Raw genomic sequence first — 17,230 nt, forward strand, 5'->3', positions numbered from 1 at the left:
TTGTGCTTACATTTAAATCAATACACAATTTAATCCAATCACTTTAAAATTAATGTACCATCATAAATCCAATTATATCAAATCAGAAATCAACATCTACACTGAAATTAATGCATCTAATGCAAACAATCAAATAAGATTAGAAAACAATATTTACACTGAAATCAATGCATATAATGCAGGCAATCAAATAGGATTAGAAATCAACATTTACACTCAAATCAATGCATCTGGGCAGGTAAGAAAATAGGATTATAAACCAACATCTACATTGAAATCAATGCATCTAGTGCAAGTAAGCAAATAGGATTATAAAGCAACAAGTACACTAAAATCAATGCATTTGTGCAAACAATCAAATAGGATTAGAAATCACCATCTACACTAAAATCAATGTATTTAGTGCAAGAAATCAAATAGGATTAGAATTCATCTACATTGAAATCAATGGATCTAGTGCAAGAAATCAAATATTATTAGAAATCAACATCTACATTGAAATAAATGCATCTAGAGCAAGAAATTAAATAGAATTAAAAATCATCATCTACATTAAAATCAATGTAGTTAATGCAAGCAATCAAATAGGATTAGAAATCATCTACATTGAAATGAATGCATCTAGTGAAAGCAATCAAATATCATTAGAAGTCCCTCCCTCTCTCTTTCTCTCTCCTTCTCTCTCTCTTCTCTCCATCTCTCCTTCTTTGCATCTTTATCTCACCCCTAAATATACACTCTCTCTCTCCATCTCTCCTTTGTCACTCCCTCTCTCTCTCCACTTCTCACTCTCTATGCCTTTCTTCTTCCCTCCCTCTCTTCCCCTCCAACTCCATCTCTCTACCCCTCCCTCTCTCGTCCTCTCTCATCCTCTCTCTCTCTTTCTCTCCGACCTTCCTCTCTATTCCCCCATCTCTCTCTCTTTGCCCTCCAATCCTCTCACTATCTCCCTCTCTCTCCCCTTCCATCTCTCCCCCCTCCATCTTTGTGTCTCCCTCTCCCTATCTTACCCTTCTCTACCTCTCTCACTCCTCTCCCTCTCTCTCTCTCTCTCCATTCCTCCTCTCCCCTCTCCTTTAGTTTATCTCCATTTCTCCCTTTTCACTCCACATATCTCTCCACCTCTATCGCTCTATGTCTTTGTTCTTCCCTCCCATATATATCTAGAGTTAATATATATCATGATATATTAATATATATTATAATATAACAAATTTAATATTGTATTAATCCAAAGTTATTAAATGTAATAATATTAATATTATAATATACTAATATGAATATTAGATTTACTCATAATAATAATAATAATCCTTCAATATTAATATTAGCGTTAATAACATTTTTTTGCATGATATTAATAAATATTTGGCCCATAAGCTTCACCTAAATAAAACCTCTTATCGAGTAAATATAAAAATAGATTTTATTTATTTACCATACATCTTGTTTATTTATATTTATATTTATAAATCATATCTTTTATTTACCATGATATTTGGCCCATAGGCTTGGTATATAATTAGATGTTGATTTCTAATCCTATTTGATATATTTTTATTTATTTACCATAGCTCTTTTATAAATATGGTATTTGGTCCATAGACCTAAATAAAACCTCTTTTTTTATTTTCTTTAAATATAGAAAGGTTTATGAAGTAAATACAAAAAAAAGTTTTATTTATTTAACATACCTCTAGTTTATTAAAATTTTTGTTTATTTACCATACATCTCCAATAAATATAAAAAAATGTTTTCTTTACTTACCATACCTCTTATTTATTTATATTTATATTTATTTATATTTTAAATTTATATTATGTTTATATATAATGATTGATTTTTAAATAAAACCTACATTAAATTAAAAATTTTAAATGTTAAATTTTAAACATTACATTTAGATTTAGCTTTTAGATTACATGAGTTTACAATACGACAATGACACATTTTCTACTATACGGCAATGACATTGCGGTAAAGGCCTCTCTAAAAGCTGATACATTTTGGATCACATGATTGCGGTAAAGGCCTCTCTAAAAGCTGATACATTTTGGATCACATGATTGCGGTAAAGGCCTCTCTAAAAGCTGATACATTTTGGATCACATGATTGCGGTAAAGGCCTCTCTAAAAGCTGATACATTTTGGATTACATGATTGCGGTAAAGGACTCTCTAAAAGCTGATACATTTTGGATTACATGAGATTGTCTACTATTCAGAAAAGCAGATATTTGTAAATGTTAAATTTTAAAGATTACATTTTGGATTACATGAGTTTACAGTACGACAATGACGCATTTCAGACAAGCAGATACTAAAAGCTGATACGACAATGACTTTGCGGTAAGGGCCTCTGTACTATTCAGAAAAGCTCCACTCTATTGACTCGGTAAGTCCCTCTCTTTACTCTTCTTTCAGTAAGACAATAATCTTCACTTCATTGACCATAATCGTTGTGCAGAGGGAGGATAAGGGACACGCATCAAATCTTCCCGGTTTACTCCCGCGTTTAGAGCATAAATATTCTGACGTTCAGTTTGGTGGTGGTGCAGAGGGAGGATAAGGGATCATACACAGCACGCATTCGATGTAAGTCGAATCCCGGTTTCATTCATTCTTCTCCCTTTAAAATAGTCGCAACCGCTCAAGGTTTTCATAGTCATTCCGAGCCTTCCTCCAAACCCAGAATCTGAATATCGGGATTTTCAGTTCTCATACATCCCTGACCAAATTAAATATATCTTTTATAATTTTATACTGAACTTAAACTATCGTATCTGTACTTCTGAAACCCCGCCGTATGCTGCCTTTTGATTTTCCTTATAAAATATTTGCAATCTGAGTAGATTTGGTTTTGTGAACAGGGGATCTGAGAAGAGGGCTTTTTATACATCTTAAACCAGTAATTACAACAAACAATTTCAATCTACAGAGAATGAAGATCAGGTTAGCGAGTTATATTTTGGTCCATCTTAGGGATGTTTTCGTGCGTTGGGTTAATGTTCTATTGTTTGCAGCCAAAGCTTGTGTTAGACTTTATACTATCAAAGGAATGATAGCCAAGGATAATTGGTAGCCATGTTCTTGATTCAAACATAGCTATTTCTATTTATTTATACATTCTTCAAAGTATTTATGTAGATTTATTTATTTATACCTGCTTCAAAGTATTTGTGTAGCCGACACAATTCTGAAACATAAACATATTAGATATAAGAGTTTGGTTTGTATTTGATTGAATGTCCAATTATATTAGACATTGTAATTGATTGAATTTTTATATTCTAATAGCTGCACTTCTCTGTTTACTCCCGCTAGTTGAGGAGCATGTCCACTATTATAATAACTACGAATATTATGCTTGATGAATTAGAAAAGCTTTGTTTATTGAGACAATAAGGGATCATAATGTTGTAAAAATCACTGCACGTCTATAGAATCCATAATTTCCACCCTGGGTGTAAGGACCTGCGGTCCAAAGGCATCCCCGCCAAGACGAAGTGCGACTTGGTTGAGCGCACGGGTTAACAAAACAGCAGTGCAAACATTTGGGCGTGTGCGAAAAGTGTTGAGCGAGCATGTATATATAGTGAACGAGCGAGGGCGTTCACTTAACGGGCCGACGGTGGAAGGATTGTTAGTCGGGGTGTTGGTCGATGGGCCGACCAACTGCAAAGGCAAACGAAGGCATCAATTGGCACATAAACGCAGGTCGGTCGAGGGGTGACACAATCGTGCGTGGAGACATATAAATACAGTGAAGGTTGGAGGCATTTGGCAACCAACGAACTCGATCATTCAATAATGCAAAGGGAAGTGCGAGGTGCAGGTCGCAAGAAGAACAGGTTGTGATGTGCCCGTTCTTGGGTGAAGGCACACGGTGAAGCACGAAACTTGGTTATCGGGTGAGGGTGCGGGTGAAGGCGCCCGACGTTCGAGTGAAGGCGTGGGTGGTGACTCGGGTGGGTCGCCTGCCCGGCGCGCAAAGCGAAACGCGGTGGTAGTGAACAAGGACTCGGGTGAGGTCGCCCGCCAGTCGTGCAGCGGTAAACGAAGTTCAGTTGAGGAGTGTGGTTGGCAGTCCATGTGAGGGTGCGCCCGCCTAGCTCGAGCAAGGAACTTGGTTGGCACACGAAGGTGTGGCCTATTTGTAAAATTGGCTAAGTATGAAACTTGGTGTTTCCAAGTATACTTGTAAAGCTTTGTAAACTTTGTAAAATTGTATAGTATATTGTATTTGGGCAGACTCATTGTTCAGGGAGTTGCCCCTCCCTTTATACTGTGCAATTGTGTTCTTCATGTATAATCGCTGATGATAATAAATGTGTATGGGTGTTCATTGGTATAAAGGAAACATAATAATACTTGGTAATGAAAATAAACTAAGTATCGAATGTTAAGGCGTAGTCTATGAACATAAGTATTGGTGAAAAGAAAGTGTTCGGTGGTGCTGCACCTCGCCATAAGCGGTTGAAAAACTACCGCAGGTCTGGGGGCGTGATAGGTAGTATTAGAGCAGGGTTGCTCGTGACGAAGTGCAGATGGTTTTGAAGCTGATTTAGGGTTGAAGAAGCTTGACAGTTGATGATAGTGGAAAAAAGTACTTGCAGGTGAAGGAAGCAGGTTTCACATATAAGTGGAACAAGAGCTGGTTCATGGTTGCAAGGAACTTGGTAAAGATGGTGAATGGTGAAACAGGTTTAGCAGAGATGAAGCTTAGTGCTTGGGCCAAGCTGAACGACAAGACATGGCAGGTTTGGAAGAATGCGAAGGGAAGCTCTTGCTTACCTTATACAGGTTGAAGTGGATGAAAGAAGAGAATCCCCAGATTCGAAAGAAACTCAAAGTGTTGGAAAAGAATGTTGAAGACGAACTTCTTCAACTTGGTTGGACAATGGAGCAGGATGAAGTTGTAGATTGTGCTAACAAGGAAGAGGAAGCCGTGATGATTGAGGATGTTGCAGATGTGACAACGATGGAGGATGAACTTGAGATTGATCAAGTTGGACCAGGATCGTGCAGTTTGTAGACATGGATGAATGAGGATACTCACATGGAGGAGCCTCATGATGATGATGTAAGTACTATTGATACTTGTGTTTCATTTGAGCATTTGGTAGATGAACCGTATGCAGGGAAGGGTAAAGTCAATTTGTCGATGCAAGGGAGCATCTTACCATGGATGTCTATGATGAGACCTTGTATGGAGAAGCAAGGATTGTTGGTTATTGCAGGGCTTGTTTGGGTTGTTTGTGACCTTGTGGCAAAAGGTACAAAGGCACGTGACAAGGGAGGAACATGATGATCATTGCGGAGGATTGGGTCATGCTTTAGCCACATGAAAAATTGGCTAAGTGCCTGGCATGACTCATGGACAGATTGGAGGAGGGCACACACTTGAGGTATGATGAGACTTGAGTGGACTTCTCATGGTCGAGACCAAGAGAAAGTCTTGGTGGAACCTTTAGTGGGAGAGCCATGGCAGAGAAACTCATGTGATGATGATAAGGTTGGGTGACCGAGTTCACTAGACCAAAGATTGCAGACTTGGATGAGGATGATCGATTGTTGTGATGGGTCCACTCAGTAGGACTACATGGGCAACTTAGTCATGGACATCAGGTTGGAGACATGGAGCATGGAAGTGTTATGCAGGGATATTATGCGGGAGCACTTTTAGAGGTGTCACTTATAGGCATCCAATGAGGAGTGCCAAGGCAGGGATGTTGTGCAGGTGGATTTGCTGGTGTGACATGGATACTTATTATTTATGAGCCGATGGAGAGGTTGTGCACCTGAGTACAACAAGGCCATGGACTTGGATGGAGTTGTGAGTAGACTATGGAGCATTCCTACTACATGGAGAACTGAGGCATCTTGCAGAGACCTTTGGGCCAAGACTTGTATGCTTGCTGAGATGTTGGTTGGGGATGGCTTATGGAGCTCATGATGACATGAGGTTGTGACTTTTGGGGACTTCATATACGATGGACTTGGAGGATCTGATGCATTGAGGCGCTGAGGTCAGAGACTTTAATGCAAAATGGGATGCATACTTTCGAGTACATGTATGGGTGTGGCTTGGAAAAGTGACTTGATGTGGAGAATCGATATGAGACACTTTGGAGTGATGGAGTTACAACGATGATGATGCCTTGGTGGCAACACTTGGGCATGGGTTGAGCCGAGACTTAACCACTTTAACACATGGGAGTTGATTGATCTATGATCATGGGCAGCACATGGATAGATGAGATAGGTTTATATTTGTTTATGTGGCAGACTTGAGGGATGGCACATACAGATATGATGGAGGTTGCTTCATTGACCTGGATGTGGCACATCGAGAGTCGGGATTTTGATGAGATGATCTCTTCACTTTAAGGGGATGGATGTTTTGCAAATGGATGATGTTGAGATAGATGCGGCTGATTTCATGCATCACATTGGCACCAAACATCATGGACAACATGTTGCAGATGAGATGAGGACTACTTCATGGACCTGTGCATGGCTTACACTTGTATGGAGATGGATTCTTGATCGAGTTGAGGATGTGATGGGATGTTCTGAGAAACGACTGATGGCGGCATGAGGATGTGCATTCTCATGGTTTGAGTGTGATAGTTGGACTGATCACTTGATTAGTTCAAACATGAGGGAGCTAAATGTGCAGAGATGTGCTAGCATTATGTTGGAGTATCATGGCAACAGTTCACATGAGGACGACACATGATGAGATCGACACGAGATGTTGCAGGAAGCATGTAGCTTGAAATGGAAGGGCTAGCCTTCCACGATGGGGAGCAGCATGTGGAGATTGTGACAGGGTGGTTGATGATCATGGATTGAGATGATTTCCAATATATGACATACTGATGGGGTGTATGCCCTGGTATGGATAGCTTGGTGACAGATGGTTGTCGGGACGAGACATGATGGAGATGGTAGTTCTACATATGTTGCAGGGATGTTTGCAGTATGTGGAAGAGTTGATATCATGGATAAGACTGTTCGGATATGAAAATCTTGATAACATGATGGTTACCAAGGTGGCATGATTGTCGAGGACGACAATGATTTCAAGTGGGGGAGGATATAAGGACATGCGGTCCAAAGGCATCACCGCAGAGACGAAGTGCGACTTAGTTGAGCGCACGGGTTAACAAAACAGCAGAGCAAACACTTGGGCGCATGCGAAAAGTGTTGAGCGAGCATGTATATATAGTGAACGAGCGAGGGCGTTCACTTAACGGGCCAATGGTGGAAGGATTTTTCAGTCGGGGTGTTGGTCAATGGGCCGACCAACCGCAAAGGCAAACGAAGGCGTCGGTTGGCACATAAACGTAGGTCAGCCGAGGGGTGGCACAACCGTCCGTGGAGACATATAAATACAGCGAAGGTTGGAGGCATTGGCAACCAACGAACTCGATCATTTGATAAAGCAAAGGGAAGTGCGAGGTGCAGGTTGCAAGAAGAACAGGTTGTGATGCACCCGTTCTTGGGCAAAGGCACACGGTGAAGCACGAAACTTGGTTATCGGGTGATGGCGCGGGTGAAGGCGCCCGACGTTCGAGTGAAGGCATGGGTGGTGACTTGGGTGGGTCACCCGCTCGGTGTGCAAAGTGAAACGCAGTGGTGGCGAACGGGGACTTGGGTGAGGTCGCCCGCCCACCGTGCGAAAGTGTGAAGGGTGACTTGGATAGGTCGCCCGCCCGTCGTGCAAGAGGAAACGCAGGGTGACTCGAGTGAGGTCGCCCGCCCGTCGTGCAGCGGTAAATGAAGTTTGGTTGAGGAGTGCGGTTGGCGGTTCGTGTGGAGGCGCGCCCACCCAACTCGGGCAAGGAACTTGGTTGGCACATGAAGGTGTGGCCTGTTTGTAAAATTGGCTAAGTATGAAACTTGGTGTTTTCAAGTATAATTGTAAAGCTTTGTAAATTTTGTAAAGCTATATAATATATTGTATTCGGGTAGACTCATTGTTCAGGGAGTTGCCCCTCCTTTTATATTGTGCAATTGTGTTCTTCATGTATAATTGCTGATGATAATGAATGTGTATGGGTGTTCATTGGTATAAAGGAAACATAATAATACTTGGTAACGAAAATAAATTAAGTATCGAATGTTAAGGCATAGTCCATGAACATAAGTATTGGTGAAAAGAAAGTGTTCGTTGGTGCTGCACCTCACCATAAGCGGTTGAAAGACTACCACAGGTTTGGGGGCGTGACACTGGGGATCCTAGTTACTGGTTTGTAACGTTTACCAACACCTGTGGGTTTTGGTGTAACGGCAAACCTCCACATGGTATCAGAGCTTGGACCCAGGTTCAATTCCCTCGAGTTGTGTTTGAGGGGGGGTGTTGGAAAAATCACGACACCTCTATAGAATCTGTAATTTCCACCCTGGGGATCCTAGTTACTGGTTTGTAACGTTTACCAACACCTCCGGGTTTTGGTATAATAGCAAACCTCCACATGGTATCAAAGCCCACAGGTTGCTAGATAAAAGGCGCACCAGTACTTTATTTTGCAGGTATTACAGCTTGGAGATCGAAGATCAACAGAAAAATGGAGTTTCCCAAAGCATCAATCCTAACACCGTAAAAACTATCACGAATGGAAGGACCAAATGGTTCGATCCCTTCGTCAAAAAGGGTTGTACAAGATTACCATGGCTGCAGAAGTGGAACCCACTTCAACTATAGAGAAATCCAAGTACCTCAACCGCATGGATGAGGCCCACGGATCCATATGCATGTGCATCTCCCCAGAGTTGCAGTTTCATCTATCTGCCTACAATACTCCCAATGAGATTTGGAAAAAGGTTGAAGAACTCTACGGGAAATAGGATGAGATGAAAGGACATCTGCTTGAAGTGGAGTTACTGTCATTGGATCCACGAAACTATGACAAAATTCAAGACTTCTTCACCAAATATAATGATATATTGCTGCAACTCAAAGGTTGTAGAATTGACAAATCCAAGGAGGAGAGTCACCAAGTTCTCTCTATTATGTCAAAGCTCGTACTTCCACACAGAAAAGCTTCTCTTATTGGGAAGATAAGGGATCACATACATCAGGCATTCGAGGTGAGTCAAATCCTGGTTTCATTCATTCTTCTCCGTTAAAATAGTATGTTTTTTTTTATATAATTTGTCATGATTTCACACAACAACAATCTAAACGTATATTTCATCTATACATTACACTACTCCTTAAACTTATTTTATATATTAATTATTAAATATATTTAATTTATTTATATAACATTAAATTATTAAAATAAAATCAACTCAATTTATAAAAATATTATATAATTATAAATTATAAATATATAAAATAATAAATTCATTTTTTTTTTTATATATAATAATAAATTATAAATATATAAAATAATAAACTAATTACTCTTCTTTTCCTCTCCATACTCAGATGACCCTTTTCCTTTCCTTTCCATAGTCTATATCAAATAATCCCAAAAAAAAATACTTCATTCTCCAAAAATAAAATAACCATAAAATATCTCCACCCATCCATACTAGATAGCTCCACAAAATACTTCATTTTCTAAGACTAAAATAACCATACAATAGCCACACTTATTAATGAATTGTAGATTCAACTTTTTCATTATAATTTATTTTTTCATAATTTAAATTATATAAATCATTATAATTTGATGATATATTTCTTTTTCCTTTAATAAAGGCAACTTTTATGTTTTAATAAAAAATATTTAAGTTTATCAAAATTAATAAAAATAAATATTCAAATTTTGTATTTTTAAATAATACTTTTACGCACACTCTAATATAATAATAAAATATTTATTTTTCAAATAAATTTGTTTCTAATTTAATGGTTTAAATTTTAATTAATAATTTTTACTTTAAAATTCTGCTCACATTTATAAATAAAAAAAAAAAAATTATCTATAATTTTTTAACATAAATCTATAGCATTAAAATTTTTCAACCGGTCTGTCCCTGCTCTGCGACCTTGGCCGCAAGCCAGCCTCGACCCTCTGGTGCTGCATTGGAGGACTCTTCTCAGGCGACGGTGCTCCGAGGAGATTCACACAAAAGACCTGCCTGCCTGTGAGAGCGGTGTGTTTGGGCTTTCGAGTGTCGGCCTGCGTGGCCCCGCGGATGTAGCTCCGCACAGTCCAGCAGTGACTCTCCCATGGAGTCCAGCGCTGGCTATGCCCCTCCCCTTAACCCGCCTCAGGAGGTTTCTGCGTTCAAAGCAATGATAGCCGCAAGTTCGAAGCGCCCTCCCTCGGCTAGTCAGCAGAAATTTGTCAAGAAACTAGACTCTATCCCCACGGTTGCCCTTCCTGAAGAAGAAACTTGCAAAGTTGCTTTGAATCTTGCTGAGAGAGGGTTAATAGGCCAGTTTACAGGCCTCTGGCCATCCCCCAAGTCGATGGAGGAATGGACTCAAAGAAATTGGTCTCCCTTGATTAAAGAGGGGGTCAAGAGCTATTTTGTGGGCAAAGGATTCTTCGTATTCGTCTTCGAAAACCCGGATGATAGAAGTCTAATCTTCAGAAATGGCCCTTATTTTATGGGACCGCAAGGCCTGTACCTAAACAAATGGTCCCCTGATTTTGATCCCTCCCACGACGTTCCCTCCACTGTCCCGGTTTGGGTGCGACTTCCCCATCTGCCCTTCCACTGCTGAAACCAAAAAACCTTCCAGATCATAGGCAACGCTCTTGGAAAATACATAGATCAAGCTGCAAGAAAAGACCAGTACTCATGTGCCTGAATCTGTGTAAAAGTTGATCTAGAAGAGGGTTTGCCTGAAGCAATTAAGCTCACTGTTGCTGGGTGGACACACGTACATGAATTGGATTACGAATAGCTCCCATTTAAATGCAGACATTGCCATGGTCACAATCATTTTGCAAAGCACTGCAAGAAAAAGGCAGAGGAGCAGGCGGACAAAATAAATGAGGAACAATGGACAGTAGTCCAAAAAACTGCCCATCAAAAAAAGGGAAATGGCAAAGGGCATACCTCCGGAGCTCCAGGCAGTTCCAAGATCAATCAAGAAAAGGATGCAACCCCGAACGAGTTAGAAAAAACTCATATCAACCCAGCAGGATTGATCCAGGAAAATCAGGAACACGTTGAAGTCCCTCCTCCCAACAAAAGAAGGGGAAGAAGCTATACAAGTTGAGGCCTCACAAGGTAGCCCCTTCAACCCATCATATGCGGAAGTAACAAGGAAAAAACTAGTAGATAGCTCAGGATCTTAAGAGGATGAAGCCTTCGAGCGTCCCTCCAAAAGAGCAGGCAGGAAATCCCGCAAGGAACTAAGGGCAGAGGAGGCTGAACGACTCAAAGTCCAAGGAAGCCAGTCCACCGTAGAAATGTCCATTGGAAGAAACACCAGACCAAGGCCTTCTAATGGAGGCCCTATCCCCCCCCTCAAGTAAATTATGAAGCTCGTCTCTTGTAACTGCAGAGGATTGGGGAACCACACTAAAATTGAAGCAGTCATGGACCTCCTGAAAATTGAACCCTCAGACATCCTCATGCTCCAAGAGATGAAGATAGAAAGGCGAGCCCTTCTAGACATTAGCAAGTCAAAATGGAAGAAAAGCGTAGGAAAAGCAGTAAGTTCAAGGGGATCTTCCAGAGGGCTGACAAAGCTTTGGACAGAAGATTTATTTTTTCTAAAAAAATCTCATGAAACCCAGCACTGGATCTTCACAGAGCTGAAACATTGTGCAAGTAAGCTGTCTATCTCTCTATTTAATCTTTATGTCCCTGTCACATACTCTGGAAAACGAGAATGTTGGATCTCCCTCTCAGCATTTTTAGAACAGCATAATCCGAGTAATATTATAATAGCTGGTGATCTTAATATAGTCTTGAAATCAAAAGAGAAAAGGGGCAGCTCCAACAGCAGAGATCCTATGCTGGCCTTTGTGGAAGATCTCTCTTAGAAATGGGACCTATTAGACTTCATTCCCATTCAAGGCCTTTACACTTGGTCAAATAACAGATCTGGGATGGATCATATTTCTGCCCGCCTGGATCGAAATCTGGTCCAAGGCTCCCTTATGATGAATAAAAAGATAATCAAAACCAAAATTCTACCTAAGCTAACCTCTAATCACAAGCCGATCCAGCTTCTCCTTGAAGATGAAGAAGATCAAGGCCCTCTTCCATTCTGCTTCAGCCCCTTATGGATTGAGAGAGAAGGCTTTACCGATACTGTAAAAGAAGCCTGGGCCAAATCCTTCTCAGGGTCCTCATGTTTTGTTTTGGAGCAAAAACTTAAGGCCACAAAACAAGCCCTGAAGGAGTGGATAAGGAAACTAGTCCCTACTCCAACCAACATAAGGAAAGAAGTGGTGTATACTTTGGAGACCCTGGAAACATATATGGAAAGCAAAGAGATTACAACGGATCTTCTGGAACAAGAAATAAAGGCTCAATGCTCAACCTACCAATCCTTCTGACAAGAAGAGGAATACTGGAGAATCAAATACAGTAGCCTGTGGCTAAAAGCAGTGGATCGGAACACCTCCTTCTTCCACAGACAATATAAAGCTCAGCTGTCCAGGAACCACATCTAAGAAATAAAGACAACAGAGGGCCACGTCAGGAAAGGCTTCACCCAAGTCAAAGCTGTTGTGAGTAGTCACTTCAGGAATATTTTTAGCGAGGGAACTCAGGCCTCTGAGGAGGAAATAGCAGATTTCCTCTCGAACATTCCTGATCTAATCAGATCTGAAGACAACGCTACTCTCACCAGCGAGGTAACAGAGGAGGAAATCATCAAAGTTATCTGGTCCTTGGAATCAGATAAGGCCCCGGGTCCAGATGGATTCACGATTCATTTCTATAAAGCCTGTTGGAATATCATCAAAATAGATCTCCAGAAAATGATAAAGGGGTTTATGAGAAAAGCTAAGATCGGCGGAGGAACCAACTCCACTTACCTAGCATTAATCCCCAAAGATTCCAATCCAGAAACATTTGCTAGATTCAGACCCATATCGCTTTGTAACGCATCTTATAAAATCCTGGCCAAACTGTTAGCAAATAGGATCAAGCCTCTGCTCAAAAGGCTGATCTCCAGTCCCCAAGGTGGTTTCGTGGAAGGCAGGCATATCCTCAACAATGTCATTCAAGTCGAGGAGACAATCCACTCCAGTAAAAAGAGAAAAGAGAAAGGTATGTTGATTAAATTAGATATGGCGAATGCGTTTGACAAAGTTAATTTCTCTTTCCTCATCAAGGTTCTCCTCTCCTTTGGCTTCTCTCCCCATTTTTTCCAGCTTATAAATGCCTGCATCAATAACACATGGATCGCCCCCCTTGTCAATGGTCATCCCTCAAATTTTTTCCAAGCCCGGAGAGGCATTAGGCAGGGATGCCCTCTCTCTCCCTTCCTGTACATCTTAATGGCCGACTCCCTCAGTAGAAAACTCACAGTTGAAAGAATTGTTGGCTCCCTCCCTGGTCTCAAACCCTCCTCAGATGTCGTCCCTCTGAATCATGCGCTCTTTGCAAATGACTCACTTCTCCTCGGAGGTACGTCCTCCAGAATTGCCAAAGCCTTTGACTCGGTCCTAAAAAGCTATTGTAGAGTTTCAGGAGCTCTTGTAAATGAGCGAAAGAGTGAAATCTATAGCTGGAACACAGGTCAACAGGAGCTCATAAGCATCTCGAACCTCCTGGGGTTCAGAGGCCATGCTAGATGGGACCGGATTAAATATCTTGGCCTCCCTATCACAAATGGAGCCAAGAGAAGGTCGCTCTAGACAGATATCATATGTAAAATCAAAACAAAAATAGCCGCATGGGGTGGCTATTGGTTAACCAAAGGAGGCAAAGTCATTTTAATCAAGTCTCAGTTGTCCGTGCTCCCAATTTACCAAGCCGCATTCTTACTGGCCCCCAGAAATGTTATGGAGCGGATATCTAAACTTCTAAGGGACTTTTTATGGCAAGGAGGGAAAGGAAATGAAAACGAAATGCATTTAGCTAATTGGGATCTGGTTAAAAGACCGATCGCAGAGGGAGGCCTCCAAATTCGAGATCCTTCCCTGGCTAATCTGGCGTTGGGAGGAAAGCTCCTATGGAAAATGGCACATGAGCCCAACCATCCGATCAGCTCTACGTTGTTGTCAAAATACGCCTGCAATTCGTCCTTCAGAAACCTGCAATTCAATCCCTCTGTTAATAGCACGCATGTCTAGAGACTCTGCTGTAAAAGCAGTATTTTCTTTAAAAAAATTCTGTATAGAGTGTCGGGCAATGGCAAATGCATCAAATTGTGGCAGGACAGAATTATGGGGAGCGATCCTCTGGAGGGGAACGAGGACATCGCCAACATCAGAGATTGGCTTATGCGCGCAGGCATATACATTCTATACGACCTTTCGGTCTGGGATCGCCGGGGAGAATGGGCCGGTTGGGATTTCCATGGCTTCCCTGCTCGGCTAGAGCCCCAAAAAAATCTGCTTGTCGAACTGCTAGAAGCCTCCACACCTGAAAATCGCCATATGAAAGACGGCTGGGCTTGGGGACAGTCAAGCACATACACCACAGCAGAAGGATATAAAGCTCTTTAGGAACCAAAGAACAGTAGTCATTCCTTGGCCTTTTGGAAACTTGTCTGGGACAATCTAGCTCTCCCTAAAGTGAATTTCTTTTTTTTGACGCTAGTGCACAACAAACTTCTTATAGGTGGCAATCTAGAGAAAAGGAACATTGCAGGGCCTCATAGGTGCAAGCTATGCAAAAGCAACCTTGAAACTGCCCAACACTTATTTCTAGAGTGCAATTTCGCTAAGGAAGTTTGGGGTCTCACTCTTTTGGATCTGCAGATTCCTGCTTTCCCTCAGAGCACTGTTGTTGATCTGTTCGCCTCTTGGAGCAATGTCTATCCTCATAGCATCCCCACCAAATCCTTCTGGCGTAAAGTTTGGACAGAAATTCCCAAATTTGTTTGCTGGCAGCTATGGCTGGCCCGTAATGATCAAATCTTTAATGGAAAAAGACACTCCCCTCTTCAGGTTGCAGTTAAAGCTAAAGCATTCCTCTTGGAAGCAGCCCAACAGCAGTTCTTCAAAGAAGATCCAGTGCTCCTTCCTGAAGAAAGGAGATGGCTTTGCCCCCTTGAGCCTTCTCCTCGTAAGTTCCTTCCCACTCCTCAAACAGCAAATCCGGAATGGCGAATAAGGGACCCCGAAGTTTTTTTCATAAACTGGTGGAGATCCAAAACTATCACCACAATCTTCTTTGACGGGGCCTCCAAAGGAAACCCTGGGAATGCTGGTGCTGGAGGGGTCATTTACTCTTCAGATGGGAATTCAAGAGATTGCTTCTACTAGGGTTTAGGCCAAAAAACCAACAACCAGGTAGAGATTTTTGGCCTCCTTAAAGCTTGTCACATAGCAAGAGAAAAGGGGGTTAAAGACCTCCAAGTCTTTGGAGACACAGAGATTCTAATAAAAAAATTAAACACGGAGGATCTTTTCAGCAATGCTAGTCTCAATAAAATCCTGGGCAGATTGAAAAGAGTCCTTCAAGAATTCACCTCCTACAAGTTCTACCACATTCTTAGAAATATGAATGGCGAAGCGGACCAGATGGCGAACAAAGGATGCCCACTCATGAAAGGGAAGCTATTTATAAACGACTCTAATTTCTTTCAAATCCCTTGAAAATGCTGTAACTTAATAGCTGAATTTACTGGATGTTTTCTTTGTAACTGGGGCTGCCTTGGTAAAGACCCCTCCTATCTTTTTCAAATAAATAAAATTCATAACCGTTACAGTTTTTTTTTCCAAAGAAAAAAAATCAAACTTTTTATTATTTAAAATAAAAAGTTACAAGTATATGCATAAAGAATTCAATTGACTGCATGAAAATGGATCATACAGCCCGCAGGGTACAATCCTGCCTACCAGCATAAAAAGAAAAAAGCTCTCCAGATATCCGAAGAGCAATCCATAAAAAACAGCTGACCTAAGTCTTCCGACCCTTCTTTTTCTCCACTTTTTGCCATCCATCAGTGTTGTGCATGGAGGCAATAATAGCGAGCTGGTTTTCCTCTGTGTTCATTTGTTGTTCCTTATCTGAATCTGATCCTTCAGGACTGTGACTTCGTTTATTTCCACTTATTTCCAGCTGGAGATCTTCTTCCTTTTCTTCATTAATCTCTTTTTCCTTATTGTCCTGATCTTTATTCTGAGCTGTATTATGTTCTTTCTTTTCAGTATCTCTCTTCTTTACAACATCATCTATATTCTGCCATCCTTTGGGTTTCCTTTGTTGTGGCTTGCTCTTGTTGAGGCTTTGACATGCATTGTACAAATGACCCGTTTGTTGACATCCCCTGCATCTGAAAGCTGTATTCTCATAGTCCAAAGATTGTTTCCACTGTGAATTATTGAAGTTCAGAGTTATGCTTTCAGGTAGTCCTCGTCTGAGATCTACCTTGACACATATTCTGGCAAAAGTAAAAATTCCTTTTATATGTCTCTCTGCGTCTATCTTTAACATTTTCCCGAGGGTGTTTCCAATAGCTGTTAAAGCCTTTGAGTGCCAGAAATGTAATGGAAGGTTATGCATACTTACCCATACTGGCATCCTTGATACCACCATGGTGTTGGCATCAAAATCCGGAAACCATGGAGTAACAAAAAGTCCAGCACTGCCCCAGAACCATGGCCCTTGGTTGAGAATTTTTTCCTTTTCTTCTTCTGTGTGGAAACATACTATGAAGAACCCCTTAGGGTATAGATAGATTTGGCAATTTTTTGTCCAAACCGTGTGGATCCATTGGTATAATGCATCAGTTTTAGGCCAGAAACCATTGAATCTACAAATAACTACATTTTTTGTAGATCTGAGAATATGTTATTTACCTCTGGTATGTCCATGGAGATAGAGGGGCTCTCCGGCATTTGATCTACAATATACTGCCCTGGGGGAGTGACAGCTGTAGATTCTTTCCCCTTTAGAGGTTCTTTCCCTTTGACTGCATCGCGAAAGGTACCTGTAGTTTTTGAGCAGGCTCCCTTGGATCCACCTTGCAGTCTCAGATTGAGAATGATGGTTGAATCCTTTGCAACCCTGTAGTGCTGGAGTGTGTGTTGGTCCTGCAAACAAATTCCTGAAAATAACGGATTTTGGTATGCTACTGGAGTTCCCAGTTTGATCTGGATCTCTTTTTTTAATTCCAGTACAC

General features: G+C 41.2%; 1 long non-coding RNA gene across 1 annotated transcript in view; it reads left to right on the top strand.

Annotated features, from left to right (window-relative positions):
* Positions 1–2,397: 2,397 nt before the first annotated feature.
* Positions 2,398–17,230, top strand: part of LOC149164536 (uncharacterized) — a 52,423-nt gene continuing 37,590 nt past the window's right edge. Inside the window, exons 1-2 of the long non-coding RNA XR_016260265.1 lie at positions 2,398–2,595; positions 2,871–2,952. This is a non-coding gene — a long non-coding RNA (uncharacterized LOC149164536). The remainder of the gene's footprint in view (positions 2,596–2,870; positions 2,953–17,230) is intronic.

The sequence above is a fragment of the Pinus tabuliformis genome, chromosome 5_1, assembly GCF_031772625.1.
Source record: "Pinus tabuliformis cultivar Carrire ecotype Pingquan chromosome 5_1, CPIR1, whole genome shotgun sequence".
In the NCBI taxonomy this organism is placed as follows: domain Eukaryota; kingdom Viridiplantae; phylum Streptophyta; class Pinopsida; order Pinales; family Pinaceae; genus Pinus; species Pinus tabuliformis.